General features: G+C 39.0%; 1 pseudogene; it reads right to left on the bottom strand.

Moving 5' to 3' along the window:
* Positions 1-730: 730 nt before the first annotated feature.
* On the bottom strand, positions 731-6,300 carry LOC132418746 (centromere protein K-like; annotated as a pseudogene).
* Positions 6,301-7,874: the final 1,574 nt, after the last annotated feature.

Genomic DNA, 7,874 nt, shown 5'->3' with positions numbered 1-7,874 from the left:
AACACAATTTTGTTGGTTATAATTAACAGAATCAAGAGTAGTTTAATATATAATATCATTTGGTATATAATACACATTAAAATAGTTTTCGTTTATTGAAAGTTTATAAGTTTATCCATTAGTTTTCATGCTAACTCTATCCATTAGTATTTTATATTCCTTTTTTTAAACAAATCTAAAACTAAGGCAGTATACATGAAACAGATTTGATAAATATTTTAAAATCTTGCTATCTTCTGTATCAGATACTACTTTAATTTTAGAACCATCTTCAAATAAAATAGTCTGTCCATTATAATTCCTAAATGAATGAGTTAAGCATCAAATGGACATCAAAATACGTAAAAGAAACTCATAAAATTTTAATGGAAAATATTGCATTAGCAATATCATAAATTAACAAAGAATTTTTAAAGAGTATTGCATGAAGTAAGGTACATTAAATGTTTTGTAATGATTAGGTCTAGAATATTTTTTACTTGCATTCTTTTTTTTTTTTTTACTTGCATTCTTGTTCACATAGTTTAAAACACTAAAGCACTGACTTGAATGAAAGAGGACTATATTAAAATGAATAAGATTGCAGCATATGCCATTTTAAGAATAAAAGAAAGATGGACTAAGTGCTTTGATTTTATGTTCTCCATTCAAGTAGTCTTCAGTGTTTCTGTTATCTTTGAATAACAAAAAGGATTCTTTAAGTACTGTGTGGGAAAAAAAGACCACCTTTTTACTCATAGAAGAATTCTAATCTTATTTGGATTGAATCGTCTAGATGTCTCAAGGCAATTCCTTTAAGTAATAGCAGTTCATTATAAGGTGGCCAAAAGTAATCACTAATTTTGACATATGGATCATGTGGGACATCAAAAAATCTATTTATATGAATCTCTAACATTTCATGTAATGCTATCAGTTATGCAGTTGATTTTTTTAATGTTTTTCTTTTTTCCTCTATATTTTTGTTATCATTTAAAAATTTCTTTTTAATTAATTTATTTTCAAAAAAATTTTTGAAGTTTATTTGCTGTATAAAGCTGTATGTTACAGGTGTACAATATAGTGATTCACAGTTTTTAAATGTTATGCCTTATTTATGGTTATAAAATATTGGCTATATTCCCTGTGTTGTGCAATATATCCTTGTAGCTTATTTTATCAATAATAGTTTGTGCCTCTTAATCTGATACCCCTATATTGCCCCTCTGCCCTTCATTCTCCCCACTGGTAATCACTAGTTTGTTCTCTATAGCTGTGAGTCTGCTGCTTTTTTTGTTGTTGTTATATTCAATAACTTATTGTATTTTTAGGTTCCACATATAAGTGATATCATACAGTATTTGTCTTTCTCTGACTAATTTCACTTACCATAATACCTTCCAAGTCTATCCATGTTGCTGCAAATGGCAAATTTTTGTTCTTGTCCATGTATATATGGAGCAAAATATATGTTCCATATATACATAAAATGGAATGTTACTCAGCCTCTTTATCCATTCATTTGTTGATGGACACTTAGGTTGCTTCTATATCTTGACTGTTTTAAGTAATGCTGCTATGAACATTGCGGTGCATGTATCTTTTTTAATTAGTGTTTTTGTTTTTTATGGATATATACCCTGGAGTGGAATTGCTGGGACATATGTTAGCACTATTTTTAGTTTTTTTTGAGACACCTCCAAACTGTTTTTCACAGTGGCTGTACCAATTTACATTCATACTGGCATCGTATGAGGGTTCTCTTTTTCAAGTCCTGGCTAACATTTATTATTTGTGGGTTTTTGTTTTTTTTTTTTTTTGTATTTTGGCTGCACCACACGGCATGCAGGATGGTTCCCCAACAAGGGATTGAACCCAGACCTCTGCAGTGAAAGTGCCAAATCCTAACCACTAGGCCACCAGGGAACTCCCTTATTTGTGCTATTTTTGATGATAGCCATTCTGACAGATATGAGGTGATACCTCATTGTGCTTTTGACTTGCATTTCCCTAATGATTAGCCATGTTGAGTATCTTTTCACGTGCCTGTTGGCCATCTGTATGTCCTCTTTGGAAAAATGTCTATTCAGGTCTTCTGCCCATTTTTTAATCAGAAGGAGAAATTAAGAAAGCAATCCCATTTACCATCACATCAAAAAGAATAAAATACCTAAAAATAAGCCTACCTAAGGGATCAAAATACCTGTACTTGGAAAACTATAAGACACTGATGAAAGAAATTGAAGACAACACAAACAGATGGAAAGATATACTGTGTGATTGGAGTGGAAGAATCAATATTGTTAAAATGACCATATTACCCAAGGAAATCTACAGATTCAATGAAATCTCTATCAAAATACCATGGGTGGGACTTCCCTGGTGGTCCAGCAGTTAAGACTCCATGCTTTCAATGCAGGGTGCCCAGGTTCGATCCCTGGTCAGGGAACTAGATCCCACATGCCACAATTAAGGGCCTGCATGCTGCAACTAAAATGATCCTGCATGCCACAACTAAGAATCCAGCACGCCACAGTGAAGATTCTTCCTGCTGCAACTAAGGCCTGGCATAGCCAAATAAATAAATTAATAACTATTTTTTTTAAATGCCATGGGGGCTTCCCTGGTGGCGCAGTGGTTGAGAGTCCGCCTGCTGATGCAGGGGACACGGGTTTGTGTCCCTGTCCAGGAAGATCCCACATGCCGCGGAGCAGCTGGGCCTGTGAGCCATGGCCGCTGAGCCTGAGCATCCAGAGCCTATGCTCTGCAACGGGAGAGGCCACAGCGGTGAGAGGCCCATGTACCGTAAAAAAAAAAAAAAAAAAAAAAATGCCATGGATAAGAATCAGGCTCCCTGACTTCAGGCTATGCACAAAGCTACGGTAATCAAAACGGTATGGTACTGGCATAAAAACAGACACACAGGTCAATGGAACAGAATAGAAAGCCCAGAACTAAACCCAGGTGCTTATGCTCAATTAATCTACAACAAAGGAGGCAAGAATAGACAATGTTTTTCTTTTTCAATTTTCTATCAGTTACAGGAAAATGGTCTTCTCAAAACTCACCCAAGGTAATCAAGAGTTTCTCCTTAAATTCTTTTTTTAAACATCTTTATTGAAGTATAATTGCTTTACAATGTTGTGTTAGTTTCAGCTGTATAATAAAGTGAATCAGCTATATATATACACATATCCCCATATCCCCTCCCTCTTGTGTCTCCCTCCCACCCTTCCTATCCCACCCCTCTAAGTGGTCACAAAGCACTGAGCTGATCTCCCTGTGCTATGTGGCTGCTTCCCACTAGCTATCTGTTTTACATTTGGTAGTGTATATATGTCAGTGCTACTCTCTCACTTCATCCCAGCTTACCGTTCCCCCTCCCCGTGTCCTCAAGTCCATTCTCTATGTCTGCATCTTTATTCCTGTCCTGCCCCTAGGTTCATCAGAACCTTTTTTTTTTTTAAAGATTCTATATGTATGTGTTAGCATACGGTATCTTTTTTCTCTTTCTGACTTACTTCACTCTGTATGACAGACTCTAGGTCCATCCTCCTCACTACAAATATCTCAATTTCGTTTCTTTTTATGGCTGAGTAATATTCCATTGTATATATGTACCACATCTTCTTTACCCATTCATCTGTCAATGGACACTTAGGTTGCTTCCATGTCCTGGCTACTGTAAATAGTGCTGCAGTGAAAATTGTGATACATGACTCATTTTGAATTATGGTTTTCTTAGGGTATATGCCCAGTAGTGGGATTGCTGGGTTATATGATAGTTCTATTTTTAGTTTTTTAAGGAACCTCCATACTGTTCTCCGTAGTGGCTCTATCAGTTTACATTCCAACCAACAGTGCGAGAGGGTTCCCTTTTCTCCACACCTTTAATTCTTTTATATTAAGCATTTTTGTTTTCAGCTTATTAAAGGTTCTCAATTCAGAAAAAAATGTCACTATGTGATGTTTCATTGTTTACTATATTAAGAGATTCCAGTATCTGTTGCTGTTCATCCAGCCACTATTTTTTCTTTATCTTTTCATTCTTTGACATTACCATTCTAGACAGTACCATTTGTAGATCATGTCTTAATTTTTAGAACTCTTCTTTTCCTAATGTTACCAGAACATCTTCATTCAGTGGGATTAATTTAGGAGTTTCTTTCTGCCATTGACTAATTCCAGTGGTGGTTAAACATTTCACTGACATAATTAATGATAACTGAGCATTTGAATCAGTGAATGTCTCAGTTCCAGCAAGCAATGTTTTATTCTGACATTCTTCCACATCATTTCATATTTCTTCACCTTCTTTGGTAAGTTCTTCTTCAGCATCTCTAGTGTCTTCCACATCTGTAGTACACTGTATCTTGCTGATTCAGTGACTCACGCTTATAATTTTCTTAGCCTTATGATAATTTAAAAAGTTTTAGGACCTTGGGCAATCCCTTAAACCAGTGGTCCCCAACATTTTGGCACCAGGGACTGGTTTCATGGAAGAAAGTTTTTCCACAGACCAGGGTGGTGGGGAGGATGGTTCAGGCGGTAATGTGAGAGATGGGGAGCAGCAGATGAAGCTTCGCTGGCTCACCCGCCACTCTTGTCCTGCTGTGTGGCCCAGTTCCTAACACGCCGTGGACCGGTACCAGTCCACAGCCCAGGGATTGGGGACCCCTGCCTTATACTATCTGTGCATGAGTTTCCTTATCACTCTATTCAGAGAATGTGCTAGAGAATAAAGGAGTACTTGAAGGGAAGCCCTCAAGTTAATCAGTTTCCTCAGTTCCCTACCACTTTGTCTTTCCCTCCTAACAGGTGGGTTTTTGGAGCTGTCATTGGTGCAGGAGCTAGATAAGAGTGGCACTTGAGGCCTGGCTGGACTTTGGGCAATTCCCAATTCCAGCACGTGGGAAGTTTTCCCCCACACCACCAAGCAATTCTCTAGGTGTCCTGCAATTCAACTCAATTCTGACATTATCTATCCAGTGATAGCATCAGATTCCACAGGTTAAGGACTCAGTCCCACAAAACTGCCCCCTTCTGCTTCAGATATCAATCACAAGTTTAGGTTGTCACCTGTGTCTCTGATCAACTGGCTAAAAATCAGAGGTTCCTACGATCCCCTCCTTGGGTTCAATTAATTTGCTAGAATGGCTCACAAGACTTAGAAAACCAATTTACTCACTAGATTATCAGTTTATTACAAAGGATATTAAAAGTTAGGAATCAGCAGCAATAGGAACAGATACCTAGAGTAAGGTCCTGAACAAAGGAACTTCTGTCCCCATGGAGTTTGGGTCCAGCACTGTGGCGAATGGAAGTGTTCTAGTTCACAAACCTGGAAGTTTTAGAAACCCCATCCTTTTGTTTTTTTATGGAGTCTTCATTATATAGGCATGGTTGATTAAATCATTGGCCACTGGAGATTGATTTTAATTTCAGCCCCTCTCCCCTCCTCAGAGGTCTGGGGATGGGACTGAAAGTTCCAGCTCTCTTATCAATTGGTTATCTTGGCAACCAAGCCAGCCCTCACCCTTCCCGACCTTCCAAAGCCACCGTATTAACATAACAAAAGATACCTTTTTCAATCTCAGCACCAGAAATTCCAAGGGTTTTAGGAGCTCTGTGCCAGAAAGGGGGACCAAATATATATTTCTTATTCTAAGTTGCAGTATCACAGGTATCCAGCTCCCAAGTGTTGCAGGAAAGAAAGTGGGGCCAGAGAGAATGGTAACATCCCAGGTCACATCCAAGTCCCTGGGATAGCTACCGAGTGTGGGTTCTTGGCTTCACACAGGAAAGAATTCAAGAGCGAGCCATAGTAAGTTGAAAGAAGGTTTATTTAGGGAGATACATACTCCATAGAGTGTGGGCCATCTCAGAAGGGGAGAGGCACTAGGATACAGGGTTGTCAGTTTTTACAGGGGTGGGTAATTTCATAGGCTAATGAATGGGAGGATTATTCCAACTATTTTGGGGAAGGGGGCGGGGATTTCTAGGAATTGGGCTACCACCTGCGTTTTGGCCTTTTATAGTCATTGGCCTCAGAACTGTCTTGGTGCCTGTGGGTGTGTCCTTTAGCTGATATATTACAATGAGCATATACTGAGACTCAAGGTCTAGTGGAAGTCAATCATCCACCATCTTTGACCTAGTTGGTTCTAACTAGTTTATGTCATGTCCTCAATGGCTATCATTCTTTTAAAGGTTGTGCCTTGCCCCCTTCCTATCTTACCAGCAGTAAGGGGTCTCTCCTTCAGGGCTGGGGCTCCATATCCTGTGAAATGCCAGGCAGCCCCAGTGGCAAGTTGCAACCATTATGGCACTCTCCTCAGCCCATCACTTACCACCACAGAGCCACTGCTTCTGTTTTTTAGTTTTGCCTGTTGGCCCTCCTCTACTAAGCCCCTGTTTATACTAGCAATGATGCCAGATATACTAAATGGTTTCTAGCTTATTTCAGTCTTCTTTGTTAATTATACTGTGCCTCCCAGCCGTGAGAGTCATTGATTCCGTAATGTTGATTGAATGTTTACTCTTTGTCAGCCCATTTGTGGAATTGTTGACAAATCAGCTATGACTCTTGTGGGGAGCTAGTTTGGAAAAGAGACAGGGCAAACAATCAGACAACTTGCTGTCTACAAGAGGACAATGAGCTAAGTGCCTGGTGTTTAGGAGCCTAGTGGAGGGTGATCAGGAAGAGATTCTTAGGAAAGTCATTAATTGGGTTGGGCTCAGGGGTGAGCCCGTGGTTTGGAAATAGAGGGATTTGATGGAAGTTCACAGACAAGGAAACTGAACACATCAGAGGCATTGCCAAAAAGCAAAAGACCTGCCTCACAAACATATGGAGAGAGAAGGGAGAGCAAAAGTTTGGGATTTAACATGTATACGGGCCCCATAGAGTAGAGGGAACATGGCATTCATTGAAGGATTTTTATCAGTGTTGTTCTCTGGTGAGATAGGGATAAGTCTACAAGATAATTGGAGAAACAGAAAGAATGGGATCATAGAGATACATTTGGGAATGATTCAAACTGTATTCATTTATACTGAGGGTCAGCAAAGTACAACCTGTAGTCAAATCCAGACCTCTGCCTTGTATGTATAAGGCTTGTGAAATAAAATTGGTTTTTATATTTTTAAGTAGTTGAGAAAAATCAGAGTACTATTTCTTCAAATTTCAGTGTCCATAGTAAAGTTTTATTGGAATACAGTCGTGCAAATTTGTTTACAGATTGTCTATGGCTGCTTTCACACTACAATAGCAAAGTTGAGTAGTTGCTACAGAGACCTATATCTCTTAAGGCTTAAAATATTTACAGCTCTTTACAGAAAAGGATTACTAACCTGTAGTTTACAGAATTAAACTAATTTTGTTGAATGCCCATGTCAAGGCAGGCTATCAGTTATTCATGTATATGTTGTAGGGGATCACAAGTTAAGAATACAAGACCCCTTTCATTTTAGAGCTTCCATTTTGGTGGAAGTTAAATTTTACTTAATAGGTGGGTTTATTTGAAATCTAGATAGAAATACTGGCATATGGAATGTGAATTATGTTATGGCATCTCTGCCTCTGAAAACCTCCTGAGAGACTTCCTGAAGGTAATGCTGTCCAAACTGAGACAAGGATGGAGAGAGGTTAGAGGCCAGAGGCAAGAGTCTGAAATTCGGATGTGAAAGGACCATGGAGGAATGGGGAGTGTTTCTGTTACCAGGTTCGTCGACAGAACCCATGCTGGGGTCCTAGCCTGGCTGAGACCCCTTGTTTCAGCCAGGGAGGTTCTTTTTCTGATCGGATCCATGCAGTCAATAATGAAACTGATGCTGAGACTGGAACAGCAGTGGCCAAAGAATGGAGAAGCAGGAACCTAGTTCACAACTCAACT

The sequence above is a fragment of the Delphinus delphis genome, chromosome 2, assembly GCF_949987515.2.
Source record: "Delphinus delphis chromosome 2, mDelDel1.2, whole genome shotgun sequence".
Lineage (NCBI taxonomy): Eukaryota > Metazoa > Chordata > Mammalia > Artiodactyla > Delphinidae > Delphinus > Delphinus delphis.
Note: the sequence above shows the minus strand (reverse complement) of the source record. Positions and strands in the feature narration are given on the sequence as shown.